Source organism: Camelus bactrianus, chromosome 5, assembly GCF_048773025.1.
Source record: "Camelus bactrianus isolate YW-2024 breed Bactrian camel chromosome 5, ASM4877302v1, whole genome shotgun sequence".
NCBI lineage: Eukaryota > Metazoa > Chordata > Mammalia > Artiodactyla > Camelidae > Camelus > Camelus bactrianus.
The window spans coordinates 50,100,244-50,125,305 of NC_133543.1; the positions used below are offsets into that span (position 1 = coordinate 50,100,244).

General features: G+C 40.3%; 1 protein-coding gene across 5 annotated transcripts in view; it reads left to right on the top strand.

Moving 5' to 3' along the window:
• Window positions 1-25,062, top strand: part of B3GALT1 (beta-1,3-galactosyltransferase 1) — a 490,600-nt gene that overhangs the window by 435,435 nt on the left and 30,103 nt on the right. For all 5 annotated transcript variants that reach the window (XR_012507014.1, XM_074363837.1, XM_074363835.1 and 2 more), the window contains one exon: window positions 14,646-14,781. The gene's annotated coding sequence lies outside the window, so the exon portion shown is untranslated. The remainder of the gene's footprint in view (window positions 1-14,645; window positions 14,782-25,062) is intronic.

Sequence of the window (25,062 nt, forward strand, 5' to 3'; positions counted from 1 at the left end):
TCATGAGGGAGATTACAGGAACATTTTTGAGAGGCCATGAAATAGAGGAAGGCTTGGTGATTTTTTTTTTTACATCACCTTAAATATGCCATCATTATAACACTGAGTCTTAGTTAGATTGTCTGCATTTCTGACTTCCTTATTAGCTATTGGCTTCTTGGGAATATGACCCATGATTTAGTTGTTCCTGGTATGTGGTACAGTATCTGACCCACAGTAGGGCTTCAGTAAATATTTTTGAATGCCAAATGAGTTTTTATCTACACAGAGGCACTCTCGTGTGAAGAACTATTTCAAGGGGCTTTCCAAGCCTGTGATTTCAATGAATGTACTCTCATTTTTGTTGCCATGGATACTGTTTCCTTAATATGGTACTTGATGCAGCCTCTTGATTCTATAATCATTTTCTCTGTGAATGGGACATCCAAGCATTTGTCTCACTGTTGATAAAACGGATTAAAATCAACTTTCAAAAACAGACCATCATTTTGGAAACCAAGAAAAAGTACCATAATATATTGGGAAGATTTTTTTTTTAATTTACCAACTTTTCTGAAATGTCCAGCAAATGTACAGAGAGAGTTTGAATGATTGTTTCAAACCAAATCATTAAACCTGGTTTTAAGTTTTGAAAAGTCATACTTTCTAGAACACACTAAATGGTTCTCCTGGCTTTATTCCTTGAGCCTGGTGCCTGCTCTTGTCAAACTGTGAAGAGATTATAATCTCAATAAGAATTGAGGGGGAAGGTTTAAAGCAAATGTTAAAGGGCAATTTAATTACTTTATGAAATCTGAAATGTGTACAAGACCCACAGACAAAGGTTCTTAGTTTTAATAGAATTTCTGTCTGCCTTCAGTGAACATTCTATTAATGCATTATGTATATACACAAGGTATGCATGCATATAGTCTTTGCCCCTAGTACATAAACTTCATCAGAGCAGGGATTTTTATCTCTTTTGTGCACTGATGTATTTCCAAGTGCCTAGACTAGTGCCCTATTCTGTAAATCTTTTTTCATTAGATATCTGTTGAACGAATACAGAAAGTTCATGCTGAGGTAATGACAGCATTTCATTATCAGCTCTGCTTGAATTTTTTCCCATTATTTTATTTCATGGACATAAAATCATTGAGACAGGAATCCCAGAGGGAAAAACATGGGACTTGTAAGCAGCTCCCATGATAGTCGGTGCTGGGCATCCTTGTGTGATGCCTTCTAAAATTTGAAACCTCAAGATTATTTATTTTCATGATCAAACAACCTCTGGAGTCTTTTGTTACCTTTAAATCAGATGTTCAGGAAGGGAAAAAACGCATTATCACCCCAGCCTGTTGACAACCATGCCCCTTAATCCTCCTCCTCAATAGAGTAAAATCAAAACAAAACATAAAGATATGTAAATACAAGTCCCAAACTAAAATGGAAGTAGTAAATACGTTTAAAGTATTATCAGCAACTCAGCTTCCCTACTTAACCATAGATCTTTGAGACTTTGGAATTATTTCTTCATATTGAAAAGCTTTTCTTTTCCCCCTCACAAAAGTGAAGTGTCTGTTGATGTACCAAAAGGAAAGGGTCTGCTGATCCTTATCTTTGTGCCTGGGGATGGGCAGTTCTGTGAAGGAGACCTGACTGACCTTGACAAGTCCTCCTTGACCATGAAGAGCTTAGATGCACAGCAGTTAAGCCTTAGCCCAGCAGCCTTCAGCTCACTGAGCTTTGAGAGGTGGAGTCTAGAGGAAGCATTTGCAGAAAGAAAGCATGCTCTGGACCTGAATCTAAAACCATGAAAACCCGTTTCAAAAGAGACACTCACTAACTGTATTTATTGAGGGCTATTTCTGTGTGACAGAAATCCATCAGGGTGAAAGCTGAAATAGCTGATCAAACATATGCATAATGAGTTGATGCCCTGGCTACTGCACATTGCATATGTCCACTGGAAAGATTGAGAATTGTATTTTATTCGGCAAACTTACCGAGGACTTAAGTCTGGGATTCAGCTGCTTGGATAGCTCTGGGGGACTGTGCCAAAGAGGGAGGGGAGGAGCCAAGATGTATCAGAGTTTTGGGGGGAAAGAGAAACAAAACAAAAAACACATAGTTGAACATCAAAAGATTACTGTGAACTAAAGATAAACCAGGCACCTAAAGTTAATGAATTTAGTGCTTTCCTATGTATGGAAAGATGTAAGAGACTGGGCTTAATGATATTATTCCTTTGATAGGCACACTGACTATCTAGAACCAGTATCCTGTTTATCTCCATCCTGAGTTCCCCCTCAGGGGCCACCATCGGGGGTGGCCGCAGTGGCTGAAGGCTTGAGGGCCTCAACATCCTTTGTTCTCTAGTGACATTCTTTGTCCACGCATGCTTGGCTAGGTTATATTGTCATACTCTGAATATACTTTTTTCACCTTTCACTATGGTGGATTTTTGTTACATAGAAACAGCCTTCAACAAATATATACTTAAATATATACATATTTACAGAGAGAATTGGAAAAGTAAAGTATTAAAAACTATATGTATATTTCTCATATATATAGTATATAGTGTGTGCGTGTATGTGCATGCAGTAGTGAAAACAGAGCCAGTTGGTGTATATTGGTCCTAAATCAAAAAAACCAATCAGGAAAAACCCCATCTTGTTTGTCCTCCCTTTGAATGAGTAAAGAAAAATCACTGTAGATATAACAGATAGAGAGAAAATGTGATCGTTAAATTTAAATAACTCACTTCCCCAGTACTATACTTAAAATTTGAAGGTCTAGTTTATGCCTCAGATAAAAACCAGAATCTTTTATTTGTAACATTTTATCCACTTCACATATGCATTACTAAAATTGGACTAAATTCCTTAGAAAAAAAAAACAACCACAGTGCATCTGCTTTCCATGAAATCTTCCTTAAGGATAGAAATGTTTTTATTTGCTACAATAAGCTACCTGAATGTCATGCCATAATACAACATGACATTACTTAACTTGGGGTAATTTAGCATGGCAGCATTTTGGAGGGGACAGAATTTAAAGTATTTTAGATTAACTCACCATATTAGCAAGTGTGGCACGGAATTTGCTACAGCTTCTTGAGCCTAAATGCATTAAACATCACATGATCCCTGTGCACCCCTGACACCAAACATCAGCTCTCATAGAGTCATCGTGGGAGGAAGCCCCTTTGGATCAGCCAGCTGTAATCTCATCCTGGTGTAGCACTGAGGAGGATTTCATAAGTGCTCCCTGTGGTGTGCCAGTGCATGTTCAGTGGCAGGAGGCAAGAGTCATTCTCTCTGCACCCTTAGGCAACTGTACAACAAAACACAGTTGGGTGGGAATACACTGCGGTCCTGTAGCTCCCAAACACATGGACATGGTGATAGGGAGCTTGCTTTGCAGTCCTCCCTGTGAGCCCAGACTCCACCCGACGTGTGCCGCCCAGGGCCCAGCATGGGGTGAATGCGATTGTCTAGCTGGGAGCAGCGAAGTTATAAGGAATGAGAAGCAATTCTCAGCCTCATACTGCAAGCCTAGTGGAAGAGGGCGGACGTGCAAGAGAGGGAGCCAGCACCTCCCTGGCTCCATAGACTGCTGACCTCATTTTGTGTGGTTGCTTTGCTTTGCTTTTGCTTTTGCTTTCTTTCTTTCTTTCTGAAATATACAAGGAATATTTGAATCCATGGTTGTTGTAAACAATAGAAACAATATAGATGTATGGAGACTAAAAAGAAATGCCTTTGCTCTGGCAGCTCACACAAGTTCACTCCTATCCCCAGAGGCAATGACTGTTAATTGTTTTCTAAGTGTTATATTTCAGAGCTGGGCTTAAACATTTCAACTTAATATAACCAAATGGCTTAATGATTCTTATAATGTGACTCATTCATAATTGAAAATGCATCATATCTATCATATCTCCATTATATTCTATACCTCTAGTAAGTTCCTATTACAACTGTTTTATCTGTAACTCTTGAAATACATTACTGCACTACATCTAATCCAGGAAAGAGACCTCCTTCTTAACATTTAAAATGTTGTGGTTGCCCATAGGTAATTGCTGTTTTTATGATCCATGGAATTGAAAAATATGTAATAACAAAAGTATACAATGAAGTAGATTGTAGACAACACTTTAAAATGAATTAGCATTTTTCTTATCATGAGAGCGTGTATACATATTTGAAAAAATACTTACATGTACAAGACATTATTTAGGCTGCAAATGATTGCAGATGGATTTTCGGATCAGATCACTTGAGTAAATTAACTCATCAATACTGACTACACCACCCACCCCTCAACACACACAGAGACACACACCCTCAGAGACACACAGACATCCCAGGTTGGGAAATAACCAGTATTAGACTATAGAAACTTTTCATCAAGTAGGGAAGTTCATTTAAAATGCATCCTTAAAAAATTACAGTGAAGCAGTCCATTCTAAGTGGGTCATTGTTTAATTTTTAGATATTTGTGTGTTTTGAAGAGCAAATAGTCTTTCTCTTCCAAAATAGCTCAATTATGTTTTGATTGCAACATCAGATTTTTCCAAGGAGCTTGGATCTCAAATACTGTAATCATTTATACATAAGTTGATAATTGCTTTACAAAAATAAAAACTTGCTGTGGTGGTGGTACAGTGTGGGCATATGTGGTGTCTTCTCTCTATCTAGAGATTTCACAGGGTGCTTAGCTCTGTTGATTTTGGAAAATATATTGTTTGATTTTGCATAATTCCAGGCATCTGCCTTCTTCCAGGTAAGGAAGAGGAGGAAATGGACTGGTGCCTATGGCTTGGGCAGGCCCTCATCCAGGTGGGGTCTGGCAGCGGCCTTCCCATCTCTTTGACCTTGAGCAGATGGTTTTGCTTGGCGTACTTGGCTTCATTGACTTCCTAAGCAAAGGCCTCAGAAATGAACATTCAGTCCATTTGTCCACAACTCCCCCAAGGAATACATTTTTTTAGATAAAGTACATTCTGGGTGACCCATTTACACTCTGGCTCCATCCCCAGTATCACAATCGCATGGAGCAGTAAGCAGTTCTAGGTATGCATTTAGCCCCGTGAAAGACTTGTATTTTACTTTAATGGAGGCATATGTCACAGGTCCTTTTGTATTTATTACTATTTTTTTCCAGGGGAAAATGTGTTACAAGGAGTATACACACAATGGCCCTGATTTGTGACCTTTTTCAAATTTTCTTTTTTATTTTTTACTGGAAGAGAAAGTGAACTGATTGGTTTTTAGAATCCAGACAAGAAGGGTTTAATAGAGAGAACAGATGGATTACTTAAGGTACTGTATCTTTGGGGCTATTATTGTACCAAGTTTAATGAATATGGGCAGGACCAGGTAATTCTTAATGTAACTTTCAACTCTAAAATTGATCATTCCAGCCATCTGTGCACTATAGGGCACATCTTTGTTTACTGCCTAAACTTTAAGTAACGTCCAGCTAAGCTTGCTAAGCCTAGTAGGTCCCACTTCTTGCCCCACACAAAGAAAACAACACAGAGACCCGAAGGCAGTTCATCAGATAATTTTTAATAGAATTCCAGAAAACTGCACATATTGCCCGAGGTCGTCGATTGTTATCTTGGCAGAAAAATAGTTTCTTTTCCCCGTATCTCTCTGGTTAAAATGTACAGCTTCCTCCTGGGGAGAAATCAGGTAAAAATAATAACACAAGAGGAAAACATGAGGCTGTGGCTCGCTCACCCTGTTCTCAGAGCCGGAGTGGGCCGCCTCAGCATCGCAGAAGTTCAAAGCAACAAACAATGGCAGGCGGCCCAGGTGATGTTGTCAAAGGAGTGGGGTGGATGTGGCTTAGTGAGCTGAGGAGTCTAGACCTTAAAACTTGAAAAATAATAGCATCAGTCAAAGTACTAGAAAACAGGTGTAAAATTGTATTCATATAGAGTGATTGTAGTAAGAAATTGTAAGCTGTTACCGAACCAAACTTGGGTCTGCTTGCCTGCACACACTACAGCCAAGCCACAGTCTACCAGGTTGTGCTGAAGGAAAGTGCAGTGTTTATTTTAAGGCACCGTGAGAGGAATCTGGGACTGCTAGGGCTCAAAAAGCCCCAACTCCCTGGTTGGTTTCAGTGAAGGATTTTTAAAGGCAAGGAGAGGGAGGGGTGCCCCAGGGTATGTGACCAGCTCGTGTACATTTCTGATTGGTTGATGGTGAGGTAACAGGGTGGTGTCACAGGGGTTAACATTATCAATCCTTACTCACCAGTAGGTCTGGGGTCTACCGTGCTCTTAGTCATCAACTACTTAATTTCTTTAATTTGGTGAGGGTTTTAGCATCTGTAAAACAACTCTGGAAATTTGCATCAGATGCTGTATCTAGGTACTTCATAGAGGAGCTAAAGCAGAGGAAATGGGGGAGGGGTCTGTCGCAGGAAGGCGCCATAGGGTCCTGCTTGGTTACAAAGCCCCTTCTCATAAACCTAATTCTTGAGTGTCTGTTGTTCAGATTTAGTCCTTCTGTGAGATCATTAGCCTCTAGGCTTTACTTACCTTTGTTTCCAAATGAAAATACTTGTGGGGTTTGTTTTTTTTCAACATAATGTTTCCCTGTTAACTCAAGACATTTTTTTTCTGAAGTTTTTAAAAAAATTTTTTTAATGGAAGTACAGCCAGTTTACAGTGTTGTATTAATTTCTGGTGTATAGCATAATGTTTCAGTCATACATATACATGCACATATTCCTTTTCATATTTTTTCATTATAGCTTACTGCAAGATATTGAATACAGTTGCCTATGCTATTCAGTAGAAACTTGTTGTCTATCTGTTTTATATATAGTAGTTAGTATTTGCAAATCTCACACTCCCAGTTTATCTCTCCCTACCCTCTTTCCCCCTGGTAACCATAAGTTTGTTTTGTATGTGAGTCTGTTTCTGTTTTGTAAATAAGTTCATTTGTGTCTTTTTTTTTTTTAAGATTCCACATATAAATGATATCATATGGTATTTTTCTTTCTCTTTCTGGCTTACTTCACTTAGAGACTCAAGACATTTCTAAACTGATTTCTTTTGCAACTTAGCCAAGGCATGGAAAACATTTCCACAGTGTCAGGTTTAACTCCTCATCCCTTTGGGGAAGGCCTACTGAGGAAAAATGTGCCCAACTTGGAAGTAACAGAGGTGCATTTTCTTTTCACATCCAAGGGTGAGAACCTAGTGGGGAGCTCTATAAAACTTAAGAGAAAAAGATGCACTGTTCCCATACTGCACCTCCTGCTTGCCATGCCACAACTTCAGAAAGTCATATGGATCTTGGACTATAGAAATCCCCATTCAGTATGATCCATTCAGGGCAAAGGGGGCTTCTCTTCGAGTGCCCACCTCCCAACCTCCAACCCCCTGCAGGCGCTACTGCAGGTTCTCCGCCGTGCCTCTCTCTGGTCGATATGGCTGAGAGCATCTGCACCAAATGTGCCTGGGTATGATGGAGGACCACTTAAGTAAGGAAGAGGACCATTCGTCAGGCACATGTCAGGTCAAGATGCTGCCCTTTGGATGAAGGAATGCTACTGCTCCTTCGATCATCTGTGTGTGGGGCATGCACTTTAAGCTGTTGGTTTTCTTTTGCTGTTTTTTAATGGTGGTGATATATTTGTGCAGATGCCAGCCTATTTTCTCATCATCTCTAGTGGCAGATCCCATATCCATTGCTAAAAATACTGATCTAGAATAAAATTGCTTATAGAAAAAGAAAAGAAAAAGCAAAGCAATTACCCACAGATGGGTTGTGCTCAAGTCTCATTGTTGCTAACTGGCTGTAGACAGTCTATGTCAAATCAGGAGACATGCTCAAATTGCATGCGCTTATGTGGGATGATTGACTGTATCAGTGTTTGCATGACCTGAAAAGTCCAGCTAAGGCAGTAGTTGACTCAGTCAATGTGCAAGCTTTGCAAAATTCCTTTGCACATATGCCCTGGAATGGTCTTAATTTTCAGAAGCAACTTCTGCCATCTATAAAGGCAGAGACCTAAAGCTCTAGCTAAAAGTTTGACAGCCAAACACTAATAAGGGCCTGTTCCATTGTTCTGTTTTTGCTTGTTATAAAGGGAAATTCATGTTCTCTCAAAAGCATTTGGGAAGCAACTCATTTATACAGGCTAGAATTTCATAAATAGACATAGATTAGAACATTTGTATTCTTGAAAAGTATCATGAAATTATATCAGACTTTTAAAAGGGTCATAACATAGCAGATATTTGGAATGTCTCAGTAAGATTCTGAAAGCCAGTTGAATTTTCTTCATTTTTCTTTAAATCTCCCCAGGACCTAGTAGGTGAATTGTACATAAAAGGAAAATAAAAATATTGTTGAACTGTTGAAAGACTAAACTAGTAAAAAAAACTAAAATATTTTAAAATCAGGAAAAAATAGGCCAGGTTATTTTTAAGGCTCCATACTACATTCCTCCAGCCTTACAATATCCCCTGTTTGATTAACAAAAACATCAGTTGCATTCATATTTTTCAGTCAGAACAAGTGAAGTTATTGCTCTTAATTATTAATATTCTTAATACCTCATTTAAGAGAAAAGTACATTTGGTCACACACACGAGACACATACACACACACACACACACACACACACACACACACTTCCAGTTTGGGGTCTCTTCTCTGTGCTTCAGTATCTCTATTACTTTGCTTTATTGTCTGAATTTTATGTGTCTCCAGAAGAGACAGATGAGTTCCTCTATATTTTCAGCTTCTCCTAGACTACCACAACATAGAAAATATTCAGCATAGGTTTGTTGAATGAAACACTGGATATTATAGGAGAACAATTAAGTAGCTGATTAGAGAATCCAAATGTGGTCCAAGCAAGCTTTCATCAGTTCACCTAACAGCAAGGTACTGAGAGAGATTAAGCCCCTACCATGTGCTAGGTCCTGTGCTAAGTTTGATGTATAAGAGAGTTTTTGCTCAATGATTTTATGTCATGAAAGAACATTTGTTGGAAACCCCACTTCCTGTCTGCTTTGATGTCTGTTACAGAAATGTGCTAGGTGATAGGATAGATACAGTCAATACTGAGTCACTTTTTAATCACTGAATTTCAGAATCATCCACACTTTTCTTACTGCATTTCCTAATTCTAGTCTCATACTAAAATCATGAGAAGTTCTCCATTTGATGGCTATTGTTTTTTTTCCCCCTAAATTGGATGCCTCCGTGGTGTTTTTGCAATTACTACGTTTCCAAGATTTAGCGTGGGTTTAGGAGGTAAGGGGCCAAGCTGAGAAGAGTTTCTGTATAATCTGTCTCTGACAAATCTTGAGTCTTTCCTTATGGTCTTTTCCTATGGAGTAAAGGACTGAAAAGAAAGAATTTCGGTAGGTGTGCAGCTTTGTTCAGAATGGTCCCTCTAAATTTTTCTACTATCCCAGCTAATGGTGAACTCTCTCATACCAACTCTCTGAATTTCCTAAAAATATTGGTATTGGCAAACAGCAATTGGCTTAGATCATCTCCTTTAGATTTAAGTTTTTAAAAAACTGGAATGATTTTAGCCCAAAATCTTTGTGTGGCTTGATTAATAAATTTAAAATCTCCCACCTTGTGGTATATATGCTAAACTCGCTCTTGAAATATTTTATGACTTCATTAAACAAAGACAAGCTGCAGTGATTATCACTCTACTGGCAGGGAATGATCATGTTTACAAGTAAAGACATGGCAGTACTTGTACATAAAAATTATTTCTGTTGGCTTTTTCCGAGTATTATATACAGGGTGTTCTTTGATCATTGTCAGAACTTTCTCCTTTGATAACTGTCACTTGGGCCTTGGCAGTCATGTCACCATGTTGTGTCTCATAGGGACAGTTCCATTTTCATAGGAGCTTGGCTGCCTCTTTCAAAAATGCAACAGTAAAGATTACTGACAGCATAGCAGGGCTGGAGATCCTGGGATTAGAATAATCCTCTGTGTAGAGCAGAGGAGACCTAGCCTGGAGAAGCTACAGTGATCCAAGACGTAGCAGTATAGTTTACCATTCCCTCCACGTCGTACCACATGCAGTTAAGAACTTATCACATGGATTTTGGCACAGATATTGCAAATCAGTCTTCCTCAACTAGGCATTTGCTTGTAAGCCAGCTGTCCGAAGGTTGAGGGCTTGGTAGTCAGGTGTGACAGAAGCTCTCGTTTCTAGCATTGGCCAATTACTGGGTTGTAAATAGTTCACACACATGCCTACATTTTCAAGGTATCAGCACGATATCACTGACTGCAACTGGAAGAGGTGTGTAAAGCGAGCTCTGCCCAAGCCCAGGCGAGCTCCAGCACACAGTGGACCTCTGCAGGCTCCCCCCAGCTCCAGAGCTCCCTGGGGACTGGGCTCAAGTCTCCAGTGTGACTGCCTCACAGTTCAGTCTCTCCCACCCCTTCCTCCTTCCCCTCTCATCCCAGAAGAGGTGTTGCACATGAGAACATGCTCCAGTCAGCTTCCTGCATGGGTGTCTCAGTCTCCAAGTCTATTTCCCAGGGATCCTACCTATGACCAGAGAAATAGAAACTTAGGTTCATTATCATTGAAATTTAGAGAATGAAAACCCTGTGTTCTCCTAAATTCATTAACTAAGTAGACAACTGTTACCTCTACCTGGCTTCCTAATGAATCAAAGAATTTATCTTGATAAGCTGATAAATGGGCAACCAGTAGGGCTTTCTGTTTTGTTCCGTGGGTCTTTATTCAAGTCCTTGATAGTACACGGACCACACACAAACCAGGATCACACGTGGACAGATGCTGACGTTAGAGATTTAGGCGGCAAATCCCTTTGTTGCCATAAAGAGGGCTGTAGCAAAACTGGGGGAACTAAATGTCATGTTCAAATATTTTACTGTCTTACTTGTCCTATTCTGTCAGTAAAACACCTCACAGCGAACTCTGGTGGGAGGGCAAAGCAAAATGAATGGACTCCTTGGAATGAATGGCACTGCACAATTCCTTTTAGCCACATAAATCTGCAAAGAAGAAAAGATATTAATGAGGTATAATAAAATAATGTACTAGAGTAGCTATAATTTTTAGGCCTGGTAAAATTATAAGTTAGATTAAAATGTGGGTGACAAATTTTGAGTCTAGGCTATTTTCCCAGAAAAACACAACAATTTATATAGTCAATTTTCAATTATCTGCCCCAGGAGAAATAGCAATAATGGCAATTATCCAAAAGAGTAGATAATGAACAAATTCATTTCTATTTGACTTTGACATATTGTTTCATGTTCTAAAACCAGCACTCAAATGTGGGTGCATTTCACATTCTAGAAAGTTGCAATGACTCTAATTTAAGTATTAAAATGGTGCTTTAGAAGTCAGCCTGAACAAAGTGGCTTATATTTTTCATCTGGTCTTGTACAGAACATTCCTATTTTCTATATTGTTGCTGAGAATAGATACCATTTACTCCTAGGATAATGTTAAGTTTGTCTTAAAGCAGAGAAAGTTTGCATCTTTATGTATCCTAATTTACGTTTTCCCAGAAGTGATTTTCATTGACCCTCTTTCCCTGTTTTTGTTTGGTTAAAATTAATTAAAAACTTCTTTTTTGTCAAAAAAAATTAAACAGAATGAGTGGTTAATATAAGATGTTATATTTAAGTATTATGTATTATATATTAAGTTATGTATTAAATATTATATATTAAGTAAGACTTAAGATTTAAACTGAAATATCTGCCCCTGAAAATTTGACTTGGCTGTAATGTACATTCTTCACATGTCTTGTGGCCCTGGTTTGGTTATTTTTCATTTAGCAAATCTAATATGTATCTAACAGTACGTGGTGCGTAGTATGGGGTCTGGCTCATGGTAGCAGTCGGTAACTGCTCATGTCTTTATTCCTCCCTTCCTTCCTTCTCTTCACTCAACAATATTTTATGTAAGATGCTTCATATTAATGCTTCGTACACTTTAAAAATGTTTGTGTCTTATTCTACTCTTTCTTTGTATAGAAAATTCTATAAAAGCAATGAGTTTAAAAAAAACTATGCTAGAGTAAAATCTTCCAGGTCTTATCTTCCCAGTGTTGACATTCAATACATGTTTCAGTTCCTAAAATCTACTTCCTCCATGGAAATTGATTTATCAATGTTAAGCAAATAATCTATTAAGAGCCAGAGCATCTTAAAGGGTAAGAATGAGGGTTGATGTCGATTGAAAATGGACCACGTGCTCTCTTATCTTATTCATAGCCATGTGGCACTCTCCCATTCCAGTACAGCACATTTTTACATGAGGCAGAAGATTACCAAGCATTGAAGCATTTTTGATTATTTGCTTTGAGACTTCTTTGCTTTGGTATTTAACTTTTTTTATTTTTTAATGGAGGTACTGGGGATTGAACCCAGGACCTCGTGCATACTAAGCACAGGCTCTACCACTGAGCTGTACCCACACCCCTGGTATTTAACGTGATAAATATTTACCGTTTGACCAAAGTTGATTATCCCTCCCTTTAAAGATCCAAATCGTATCTTCAGTTGAACACTGACTGGCAAGGCACTGGAGAAGCAGGTTAAGAAGACAGCTAGGCTGAGTAGACCTGTGTTCCAATACTTGGCTCCATTCATACTAAGGTGACATTAGACAAGAAGCTAGATCTTCCAAGGTCATGGTTTTCTTATTATTAAAATGAAAGTAATTACATAAAACAAAGAGGGTTGTGATGATAATTACACATGATAAAAGCAAGTAAATTAGCATATAATAGGCATTCAATAAATGTTGGTATTTATTACACTGTAGCAAACATTTATGGAGTGCCTATCATGTCTAACTACCATTCTAAATACTACTCAGCCATAAAAAAGAATGAAATAATGCCATTTGCAGCAACATAGACGGACTTGGAGATCGTTATTCTGAAAGAAATAAGCCAGAAAGAGAAAGAAAAATATCATATACAATCAAAAAAAAAATACAAATGAACTTATTTACAAACCAGAAACAGACTCACAGACATAGAAAACAAACTTGGTTACCAGAGGGGAAAGGGAGTGAGGAGGGATAAACTGGGAGTTCAGGATTTGCAGATACTAAGTACTATATATAAAATAGATAAACAACAGGTCATACTGTACAGTACAGGGAATTATGTTCAATATTTATTAGTAACATATGTTGAAAAAGAATATTAAAAAGAATATATATATATGTATAACTGAGTCAGTATAAACCAGAAACTAACACTACATGGTAAATTGACTATACTTCAACTAAAAAAATAAGAATAAAGAAAGAAACACCCCCCCCCCAAAGAATGGGACAGAAAAGTTATCAGTTTCATTGCATTCTCCCTTTATTCCTAACCAATATTGGTGAATAAATAGAAAAATACATACATACGTACATACTTACATACATACATACTTACATACATACCATTATAAGCATTTTCTATGCACTGTTTCATTTAAACCTCAGTACAACTCTGTGATTTGGGTTCTGTCGTTATCAGTGTTTTACACATGGGACTTAGAGAGCTTAAGTCACAGTAAGCAGCTGAGTCAATATTTAAACCCATCCCACGCACTTAACCATCACACAGTACCACCCCTCATCTAAACAGCAGGCTTTTGCCAGAAACTAGAACCAGCAGGTGGATCCAGTGGGACCCACTTGTGCCTCTGTCCATACCCCTCACTCCCACTCTCCACATCTGGCCATGCTGAAGAACCATCATATTTTAGTCCCTTTGACTTTACCCAGAATGTGAGTGGTAAGAATAGAAAATTATACCTCTCATTATGAAGTTTTATCTAAGCACAGCTGTGAGACCAAGGCAGAAGACAGCTTCTGATCGGCTTCCAGTGTTATTTAAACAGGTTTCTGATCAGATTCAGGCAGTCTGAGAGTGGTCACAAGTTGTAAGAGGAAGGGAGGACACTCATGTCCAGAAAGCCCAGCACTGCCTCCAGTTAGCTGGGCATCTTTGCTCAAGTGGCATCAGCTCCCTGGACCCTCTGTCATCACTGGACATTAAAGATGTTGCCCTCGATCTTAGATCTCATGGCCACTCAGGAGCTAATTCTGACCCTCACATGGGCTTTGGTTTTAGCCTTGTTTGACCTGCATAGAGTTTTGTTTTGTTCAGTTGAATTCTAAAATATAAATTCAAAAGTTTTCACATAATAATCTGTGATTCTGTCTTCCCCCGAGAACCTGAAGTTGTGGCATTATTGAGCCGCTTTTCCTTAAGGCATCAACGGAAGCCCTCAGGCAGCTCCGAGCCCTGGCTGCCGGCTTCAGCTGGGGGACATGTGCTCAGCAGTTCAGCACAGCTCCACCACCCTCTACTGGCTCACCCCAGTCTGCTCCCCGCCTACCCTGCTTGCCTGGTCTTGTTGGCATATAGTTTTGTAATCCTAGGACCAGCTCTGACCTTCACTGTTCATTTTTTCATTCTTTTCTTCATTTGATCAATATCTATTCAGTGCTTTTTTACTTGCCGTTCTATGCATTGTACTTACAGCCTAAACACAAGGTGTTTTATTTTTAAAGTGACAGCAGTCTGCCTTCATATCTCAGAGCCTGATTAATCCCCATTGTTTCTGAAACGTTCTTTCTTCTTATCTTCCTAGGAGCCTGCCATTTGCTAAGCAGCAGCTTCTCCTGGCCTGAGCTACTGCACATCTCCTCCTCAGACAGACTGAGGCCATGCTTTGTGCTCCACGCCTGGAGTAAGAAGAAGGAGACCCAGCAAGGCTGGTCCAACAGGTAGGAGATGCTCACTGCCCTTAGGTAGCCCGTCACTAAGGGAAAACAATAGCAATTCTGTCAAATCAGATATCAACGTCTAAGGACTAATGAATAGTGAGGGAAGTTTAGGGTTTTTTTCCTTGGATTAATGTTTCCCAATTATGGTACGTAAAATCACCTTGTCATAAATGCTTTGTTCCTGAATACAGGAGTAAAAAAAAATAGGTAGCTCAAAAAAGTGTTCTTTTTTAAAAATTCACATCCACCAGTATCTAGAAAACCTTTGACTGATAGTAGTGGTGGCCTCTTTTAAGATGAAATATTAGGGAATTAAAGATATGCCTTAGGTGACCTGAGACAATGCCTGTTTAAAAATCCATTTCTCCAAGGCCATAGCTAATTGATTCTTGAATCTTCTTTCCTGCAATAACCTTGTCCCAGAGGCAACTGTACTTCAATTATTTCTTATTTCGCTTGAAAATAATAGGATTTCATACAGCAAATGATGGTTTAGTTATAAAAAGTGTCTAAAATAACAAGTAATCATTCAAATTTTTTTTATTTAAAGTGATATGCAAGACAAACACTCAGAATCTTTCTCTACACTAACTTTTTGCTCTCAGTAACATGCTAAGTTTATCAGAATGACTGCAGCCTTCCTGGAATGTGGCTTAGGAAAAGGAGCACCGCACTGGCGAGAGGGGACTTGAATCAGACTTTTATCTTTCCCACCATCACCTCTGTGATTTGGGGCAATAGCTTAATCTCTCTAAACTACAGTTTCCTTGCCCATGAAACAGACAGTTATTTCGGAGTGCCTTCTAAATACCAGGTTTGACACTGAAGCACAGCTGTGAGTGGAGGGTGAGAGGGTAGCTCTGAGCTAATTCCCTGCCGGGTAATTTGCCAAAAGTCAATTCGACAAAATGCCAATTCACCCAATTCCTTTTTTCTTTTCAATATTTACAATGTTTACAGCAATGTGCACTGAATATGTTGGTTTTCACCGCCTTTGGAGATTTCTGGGAGGCTTTAGTTGAGAATTTCCCAGTTCCTAACAGCAGCTGAAGGAATGCCCAGTTAGTCTTTGCCTCAGCCCCTGCCATGGTGTGGAGACAGGATCCTCTGATAAGGAGTGATGGAGAGGTGTCAGCCCACAGCCAGAAAAGGCGGAGACAGAGACATGACCTTATCACCATAAGGGTTCTCCAAATTCAAGACAGATATATTTAGTATTCAAATATATTAGGTTGATTAAACATTTTTGAGAACTGTTTCATGGAATTAACCTGCTAACATGGTCCTTCCTCTTTGGGATCATATATTTCAGTGGAGGAAAACAACTAAAACCAAAATAGAAAACAAATAAATAATACAGTTACAAGCACTATGGAAAACAAAGGGGATGCTAAGGGAGTGGAGAGCTAGAGCCTGCTTCCTAAAAGGTGGTCTGGGGAAGTATGAGAGTCCAGGGACATGTCCCATTCTTTTCCCTTTCCAGGCACGTGACAGGATTGCATTGCCTTGGTCTCTCTGGGCTTCCATGGGCGAAGGGATTTGGTCTGGCCCATCGATTGTGCATAGACATAGTATGTGTGGCTTCCATGCTGAAACATCTAAGTGCTGTTGCTCTAGCTCCCTTTCTCTGTGGCAGTCTGATGCATGATGTGGTCCACGATGTGGTTGCTCCCTTAGCCTGGAACGTGTGTGGCTTCAAGGAACTAAGCCCCTTCAACCAACCCATAATGGACAGGTAGCATGTAGCCTGAAGAAACAATTTTTCTTGCCTTAAGCCACTGAGATGTGGAAGCTATTTGTTAATGCACCTTAAGGGAGACAATCCTGACTATCACAAAAGGCATCTTTGAAGAGGCAGAAGGATGATTTATAGAGGCTTTAAGACCAGAGACCTTGAACTTGGCTGGTTCCTAGAATTGAAAGAAGGCCAGTATGGCTGGATATAGTAAATCAGGAAGAAGCAGCACATAATCTTTAGAGTTCCTTCTACTCTCTCAACTCTTGCCTATTCTGACTTCAAGGCTCGTATTTATATTCCTGGCAATGCTTTAAGATAGATTAAGTAGCTTGACTCTAAATGCCTTTGATTTGTTTACACAAATCAAACTCTCATATTTTATCTCTTACCTCTGGATTATGATCGTTTTTATCAAGAACTTGGCATGTGGGTTATTGATATGATAATGCAATCCTAATGCCATCTCAGAAGCTGAAGGCCTCTATCCTTTCAGTCTATACTGAGATGCACTTGGGTATAAAGGCCATTCATAGCTGAGCTGAGATGTGGGGTGGCAGCCCACAGCATTTTGCATTTGAATAATACGTAATATTGTGCAATTTTTCAGCTCTCAGCTTTTCGTATCAGTTTCTAATATTCCAGCAACAGAATCTAGGGGAAAGCCCACATTTTTATGGGACTCATCATAGTCCATTTAATGGATATGTAGGAGAGATTGTCTTTTGCACTGAAGATCTTAGTTTGAAAACAAAACAAGACCCCTTTAGCCAGAAGCAAATTGCAGGAGATACAGTTTATCGTCTTTGGAAGAAAAGAAGAGCTGAGTCAGCCCTCCAGGGATTTGACAACTAAGGTATTTCTTTATCCTTGACATTGCTCAGATAGAGCCACTGATATTATAACTGCCTTTATTGAAGTTTGGTAGACTTAGAGGAGGTACATCCATCTGATATTACAGTCATTCTTTACAGTTCTTAAGGATTTTTATTGAGGTGAATGAAATCTTGCTTAAGAAAAAGTAGGAGAAGGGAAAGGAAATGGATCTAGAATAAAAATGGGGTCCTTAATATAGTCCAGGCTCAGTGCTAAATACTTTCATGTTTTATTATCCCCATCCAGTGGAGGAAGTAGCCCAGAAAGGTTGTGCTCATCCAGGGAGTGGCAGACCAAGGAAGAAACAGAGGTCTTCTCCCTCTCAAGACCCTTCTCTTTCCTCTCTACCACTAGAGAGGACAAAGTGTAGAGTGTTAAAGTCTCCCTGTACCATCACCATAGTTACATTTCAAATGGCCATGTCCTGCATTTCTCCAATCTCCAGAGTGGTCCTCTACCAGATAGACTAGCTCACTCCTGACTTACTACATATCTAGGTTTGGAAGAGCCTCTAAATAGAACTGGTTGTAATAAGCTGTGCTCTGATAATTGTACATCTTCCCTTTGTTCAGCCTCATCCTGTATAATTAGCGCAGTCTTGAAAATACAAGTTTTCCATGACATTAAAATTCTTACACAGCACACCCTATAATTATTTCATATCTTCACATTAGGGACTAAGATACTTATGGTGGAGGGGGTAATTCTGTTTGTTATTTAATTAGTTATAGAGGAGCTCAGGGAACCAGGAAAAAGAGATTATTAAAGAAATTTCTACTTGACTCTGAGATATGTACACACAGATTAAAGCACAGGCGTACATTTCCTTCTCACACCCCTCCTCCCTGCTGACTTTAGACCTCACCACTTTTGGTTCCAGTGTCAGTTATGCCTGTTAAGATATCTTTCTACTAAGAACTTACCTGTCCCTCAAGATCCACTCAAAATGCTCTCCTTCACAGTCCTTTCAGATGTTCACTGTTAAAATTAAGCTTCATCTTCCGTACCCCAAGGCGCTAATCTTTTATTATCTCTCTGCTTTGTATTGTAGGGACGGGAGGTGTGGCAGAGATGGCTGGTGACTCACTCAAATATGTTTTCTCTCTTGTCTTCCTGGCATATAACTAGATAGCATTTCCTTGCCTGCCTTATAGATGGGTGTGATCACATGATGAATTTATAGCAATGGAATACGAGCAGAAGTGACATGCTTCATTTTGGGGCCAGGATTTCTGGGAAGTAGGTTGCTCCATGCTTGTGCTCCCCTGCTGATACCTGCCTGAGAGAAGTCTGAGGCCCTCGGGAATGGAGGGAGACATGGATCACCAGGCAGAAAGCTGTCTGGCCCACTGGAACAGCCTCATTAGGTTGAATGAGAAATAACCATCTATTGTGTTAATTTTGGAAATTTAGGGTTTATTTGTTACAGAGCTAGTATAGATGCACCTAATATGCATGTTTGTAAGTGTGTATCTCTGTGTGTGTGACTCCCTCTATTTCAGAAGCCCCAGAAGGATAGGAACAACAACAACAACAAAAATCCTTCACTATGAGCAAAATTAAACTAAATAGCTACCTCATTTAGAAATGGAGCAGATGGTCATCAAAATGAAGAGTGGAGGAGATTCTAAAGCATCTCTAGTATTGGGAATGCCATTTTTTTTATTTACAAGCAACTTCTAGAATTTTGTAAATAATCTCATAGGCGACTGATTTAGGGTAGAGAATGAAAGGAATGCTCAATTAGTTTCCATATTAAAATGTGCTCTAGTTCATTACTTATTTAAATATTCATCATTACTTCAATCAACAAGTAGGTATTGAACATACTCTACATGCTAGGCAGTCCTCTGACAGTACTGATCAATCACAGAGAAGGCCCCAGCTCACTCCAAATACACAGTCCAGTGGCAGAGCCAAATAGCCACCAAGTCATCACACTCCTGAAGATGAACTTAGCTTACCACCCAGGTTCTCAGGTCCTTCGTCTGTAGAAGAGGATGGTAATACTACCTACTTCTCAGATGTTGTATTTTTAATTAAATAATGTTTAAATATAGTGATTGTAAAATATTTAGTACTGTGCTTGACACTTGAACATCATAAGCACTCAATAAATCTTAGCTATTATTATTAATTTAGATTAATACTATGAGATTGTATAATAAAAAAAATCTCACTAGTATGAGGGAGAGGTGTGCGGAATAGTTTCCCTTTTGAAGTGACTCCTGATAAGAGAATTGAGAGGTTGGAAATACTGCTACACATTTTAAAAAATAAGAACAGTATGTGTGAAGGACCAGTGACAAAGCATTTTTAAGGAAATGAACAAACGTAATAACTGAATACAGAGAGCAGGGAGGAATGCTACAAGATGAAACCATGCAGAGCCTTGGGAACCACGTTGTAGCCACGCTAAGAATTTAGCCTTCTTCGTAAGCACAAGAGAAAGTCATTGAATAGTTTCAAGCCAGTAGGGACACAGAATGATGTGATCAGCTTTATTTTTAAGAAAGATCACTATGGCTGGAGCGTGAAGAAAAAGATAAGAGGGGAAACAGAGGATGTACACGTAGCCCACGTGAAAAGTTACCGTAGGAGTCAAGAAATACCCTTAAGTTTGTTCAGTATTGTGTTAGCAATTCTGGGTTTTAAGATTCCATCTAAATTTTAGGATTATTTGTTCTAGTTCTGTGAAAAATGTCCTGGGTAATTTGATAGGGATTGCATTAAATCTGTAGATTGCTTTGAGTAGTATGGCCATTTTAATAATATTAATTCTTCTAATCCAAAAGCATGGGCTATCTTTCCATTTCTTTAAATCATCTATAATTTCCTTAAGCAGTGTTTTATAGTTCTCCATGTATAAGTCTTTCATCTCCTTGGTCAGGTTTATTCCTAAGTATTTTATTTTTTGATTCAGTTTTAAAAGGGATTGTTTTTCTGCTTTCCTTTTCTGATATTTCATTGTTCATGTAATAGATTTCTGTATGTTAATCTTGTATCCTGCTAACTTGCTGAATTTGTTTGTCAGCTCTAGTAGTTTTTATGTGAGGTCTGTGGAGAAAACAACTTGTGGTTACCGGGGGTGGGGGAAGCAGGGGGTGGAGGGATAAAGTGAGAATTTAGGATTTTCAGATACTAACTACTATATATAAAATAGGTAAACAACAAGGTCCTACTGTAGAGCACAGGGAACTATATTCAATACCTTGTAATGGCCTGTAATGAAAAAGAATATGAAAAGCAATACACACACACACACACACACACACACACACACACACACATAGCAGGGGACTGGAAAAATGTGCTTAAAAAATAGGCAAAACTTAAACTGAGAAGGAAAGACACCTAGGATCTAGACTTGAGGAACTTGTTAGCAAAGGAGACTTTTGTTAGGCAGGGTTCTTGAAACAAACAGAGCAATAGGATGTGCAATAGAAGAAGAGTGTTATAAGGAATCAACTTGCGCAACTGTGTAAGCTTCATGAGTCCAATATCTGATAGAGGAGGCGAGATAGTGGATGGAGACTGAAGAAAGGGTTGCAGTTCAAGTCCAAAAGCAGTCTGCAAGAGAATTCCCTCTTGCTTAGGGAAGACCAGCCTTTTGTTCTATTCAGGACATCATCTAATTGGGTCATCACCTACTGTGCCCCCCACCCCCACGTTATGGGTAGCAATCTGCTTTACTCAAAGTCCACTTAAAGTTAAATTTACATTTAAATCACCCTCACAGAAACATCCAGAATAATGTTTCACCAAATATCTGGGTACCATGGTCCAGCCAAGTTGACCCATAAAATTAATCATCGCAAGACACAAAAGGAAAAGTGGAAATGTGGTTGTTTCCCAGGCACTGTACTAGGTGCTGGGAATACACTCTACATCATGGTTGACAGTGGGAGCCAGCAGGTCAGACAGCTGGGTTTGAATACTAACTTTGCCATTTACTTGCCTTGTGGCTTTAGGTAAATTATTCAGAGGCCCTGTGCCTCATCTTTAAAATGGCAACCTATCACTGATGATCGTAAAAACTAAATTGGTTAATAAACATAAAGGGCTTAGAAAACTGAATGGACATAGTAAGTGCTCAGTAAACATTTGCTGTTATGTTTAAGGCAGTCTTTTTTCTCATGTAGTTACAATTTGGCACAACATATCACAAGCAGATGACAATGTCAAGGAAGGCACATGCAGCAGAAGCACCAACCTCTTCTCAGATGAGGACCTGATCTGTAGGGGGAGGAGGCAGCTGAACCTGCAGTGCTTTAGGGAGTTCTGGAACTTGCCCATCTTTCTCCTCCATGTGAAGATACCTCCCGTGTGACTGGCTCATGAACTTGTGAAATAAGCCCTGCCTTCACTCTTTTCTGATAAGGCTCTAAAGGTCTCCCTGTTAAAATACAAATGTTACCAAAAGGACTACCAATATCAGCCTCTAATGGTTTTAAAAGGTAGATTCCGTCTCAGATAAACTACTCAGATTCTAATGGAACATTGTTTTCTGTTTGGCTGAAGCAGGACTGAGGAGGCTCTTGGAAGCTCGGAAGTAGTTAGGGAGACAGAAGAAGGCAGATGGGAAGGAGAGGGGAGGAAAGGAACCAGGACAGGGTTAAGAGAAAGTCAGAGGACCTCAGGGCCGTTCTCATTACCCATACGTGGGGTTCCCCTGCTGTTCACTCTCCTCCAGGTCTTGTACCCACGCATGCCTGGAGTCCCTTCAAATATTTTTACAAATCCTTTATCTCCTTGTCTTAAATAAGTGTTAAGTGTAAGGTTTTATGTTTTATTTTTTATTATTTTTTTTATGTTTTATTTTTTTCCCCACTATGCATCAAAGTATTTTGTCCAGAGATAGGCTGCCAATAGAAGACAAGTCTCTTGCTGATTCCATGTTATCATACTCAGAGTGCACCATAAGTACTTTTTCCTTTAGGACATCTTTTTCATTTCCATTTCTGAATGGTGATCCACAATCCACTCCTTTTCTCTTCCCTACCCAGGGAAGTCGTTCAGGAAGCCCCTGCAGCACCTGGAGAAATGGTGGCTGGGCATTAGCTTCTCCATGTCTGTCTCGGGCTCGGGCAGAGGGTCTGTGCAATAACACTTGGATCCCCTCTCTGATCTCCTTAGATGTCACTAAGGTGTTGCTAAGGTGAAATATCCAGCTTGTAATTCAGTAGCCACTGAGAGGTTAGCACATTGTTTTATTTTCCTTTTAAAATGAAATATTGATAAAGATCTTGGACTCTGATGAATTCAGAGCTAATTTTTCAAACGTTTTCCCTCTGATTCCTTTTCATTCAGTCCTGTAAGTTAAAGTGTTAATTTAGGCATCATTTCTATTTAGATAGAGATTGGGGCCAGCAATTTCCCTCAGGATGGGCTTTACTGGACATTCTTCAGCTGGGCAGAGTCACAGGCCCATCTGCCATTTAGTTCCTACGTTTCTCAGCCACATCACTTAAGTGGCATGTGGGAAGTCCTTGGTCACACAGCTGGGAATGGGTTGTCACTTGACTCTCAGACATGTGCTCTACCCGCTCCACCACTCTGCCCTCCAGGGCTCACAATATGCTCCTCTCATGCCTGAAAACCAGTAAGGCTTCCCCTCAGGCATCCAGAGCCCTGAGAAGAGGAATGAACAGGAAGGCAGGAGCCAGCGTGCTCAGGTCTCTGATGGGCATCTTCCAGGACAACACGCTAGGCGGCTGAGCCAGAGCTGAGGAAGAGGAAACCCACTAGGTACCAGGGTGGGCTCAAGCTACTGCAGTCTAGCTCCATGGTCTATTGCCTCTCTATGGCCCTGTGGAGGTCTCTGAGTCCCAAACCCTCAAAGACACTCAAGGACACTAATTAGGAGACACCCTGTCAGGAATGAGGTGGTGGCCTGGTACTAAATGAGGCTCAGAGAAGGGATGATGGTCAGGGATGGGGTGAGAGTCCTGGATGCCAGTAGCACACAGGAATGTTGGTGAATAAAACACATAGTTCTACCCTGTGATCTACCAAAGGTCCTCCACACCAAAACAATCATTATTCACATTCAGAGGCAAAACTCCAGGCCCCGAGGACACCGATGTGACTAAATGTACAGAGATCAGGACTCAGACACCAACACAGTTTGTCTTCCCTGTGCCAGGTGCCTCACAGGTCATCTCATTCATTGCTCAAGGCAGCCCTGGAAGTAGGTGTTACTCGTTCACCTGACAGCTGAGGACGGTGGGGTTACAAAGCTTCAGAGAGTGAGGTACACAGACCAACACAGATGCCGCTTTTGGTAAGCAGGATGCAAGATGGTCCATTTAGTCGCAAAGAAAAGAGAATGTAGCGTTTCCTCTCTTAAAGGCCGAGCACACGGTCAGCTGGGAATTGAGCTCAGCCACTGTGTTAGTGGCCGCAGGTCCCCTCTGTGCCCCTGACTCAGGAGCTGGATCGGCCTGGGCCGGCACCTGGTGAGACCAAGGAGCAAGAGGCCGCCGCCCCCAGCCCCGCCCTCCGCGCATGCGCAGAGCGGGGCTGAGCGCAGGGAGCCAGGCCTGCCTCTCAGGCCGCAGACCCAGCGGTTCCCCTTCGCTGCACGGCTGCTGCCCGGGAGTTGGCTCTTCTGATGCTGTGTCTGTTTATGGCCTCGGATGCACTAGAGCCAAAGTCCTTCCCAAGCTGTGCCTCAGCCACGGAGCAGACTGGTATGGAAACAGGAACAGTATACAATTCCTAGGTTAAGAAAACGAAAAAAGAAAAAAGAGAGGCCCCCCAGGGTGGAAGGTGGGGTTAGGGCCGACCACATCATGGGGTTGCTCTGTCGTGGGACTATGTGGCAGGTGTTCTAGTGAATTTCACTGAGCCCTGGAGAAACAGCATAAACAGAACCTTAAGCCCAGTAAAGATTTCTCCAGGCAGCAAAGATGTCCCAGCCCAGAGAGGTTGCTCCTTCCCCTGCCCTCCTGGGGTGCTTGCTGTCAGCTCTCAAATGTATTTATGATTTAGTAAGGACTTGTTTCCTGGTCACCTCGACAGACAGACACTCAGCTGTGTATGAGGCCCCATGCTTTCTCACAGGCTGTGACCTGTCTAATGCACCTTCGGGTCCCTGGCACCCAGCCCAGAGCCAGAAAGTGGTGGTGCTCTATAGATGTTGGTCAAACAAATTAGCATAAGCCATATAGTTCCAGAATTAGGAAAATGCCATAAAATATGAAATGGTCAACAAATCCTCCTTTGCCAGTCAAATCTACCTGAGATCCCACAAGTGGCTTCTCTTGCCTAATAGCCCAAAAATATCCCTTGGACCTTGGTGAAATAATTCTAGCACATGATGAACTGTCTTATAAATTAATGAACACCACCCTGTGGAGAAATGATCCATGGGCATTTGAAATGGCCAGAAATTTGATAGGCAGTGGTCATGTGGTTGATGTGAAAGCTACCATAGTGGTCCTGACATTGTTCCTGTCACAGTCCATGTAGGAGATGAATTTCTCAGGGGTCACACACTCCCGACAGGGGATAGACAAAGCCCTTTCTTTGTCTCTCAGGAAAGTAAATCAGAAGACAAGCGAGGAAAATCAGTGCCTTTACAAGAATAAACTTGAATCTTTTCTAATTTAGAAAACTGAAACCAATTAATGGACAGTCTTTATTAAGCACTTACTACATGCTAAGCA